The following is a 1,085-nucleotide window of genomic DNA, read 5'->3' on the forward strand; positions in this document are numbered from 1 at the left end:
TTCGAATAGATGGGATTACAGGCACCCGCCACCATACCCAGATAATTTTGTATTTTTAGCAGAGATGGGGTTTCATCATGCTGGCCAGGCTGTTCTCGAATTCCTGACCTCAGGTGATCTGCCTGCCTCAGCCTCCCAACGTGCTAGGATCACAGGCGTGAGCCACTGCGCACAGCCAATCTAACTAACTTTGATTTTTAAAAAGCTCTTTACAGCTATTTTTTTGAGAGGGAGACAAGGGTGAGAATCAAGGAGCCCAGTTAGGGCACTGTTTTTGTAATCCTGGAACATCCCAATTTTTTTTTTTTTTTTTTTATTCTTTTTTTTTTTTTTAAATTTATTTATTATTATTATACTTTAAGTTGTAGGGTACATGTGCATAACATGCAGGTTTGTTACATATGTATACTTGTGCCATGTTAGTCTGCTGCACCCATCAACTCGTCATTTACATCAGGTATAACTCCCAATGCAATCCCTCCCCCCTCCCTCCTCCCCATGATAGGCCCCGGTGTGTGATGTTCCCCTTCCTGAGTCCAAGTGATCTCGTTGTTCAGTTCCCACCTATGAGTGAGAACATGCGGTGTTTGGTTTTCTGTTCTTGTGATAGTTTGCTAAGAATGATGGTTTCCAGCTGCATCCATGTCCCTACAAAGGACGCAAACTCATCCTTTTTTATGGCTGCATAGTATTCCATGGTGTATATGTGCCACATTTTCTTAATCCAATCTGTCACTGATGGACATTTGGGTTGATTCCAAGTCTTTGCTATTGTGAATAGTGCTGCAATAAACATACGTGTGCATGTGTCTTTATAGCAGCATAATTTATAATCCTTTGGGTATATCCCCAGTAATGGGATGGCTGGGTCATATGGTACATCTAGTTCTAGATCCTTGAGGAATCGCCATACTGTTTTCCATAATGGTTGAACTAGTTTACAATCCCACCAACAGTGTAAAAGTGTTCCTATTTCTCCACATCCTCTCCAGCACCTGTTGTTTCCTGACTTTTTAATGATCGCCATTCTAACTGGTGTGAGATGGTATCTCATTGTGGTTTTGATTTGCATTTCTCTGATGGCC

This window comes from Papio anubis, chromosome 2 (genome assembly GCF_008728515.1).
Source record: "Papio anubis isolate 15944 chromosome 2, Panubis1.0, whole genome shotgun sequence".
Lineage (NCBI taxonomy): Eukaryota > Metazoa > Chordata > Mammalia > Primates > Cercopithecidae > Papio > Papio anubis.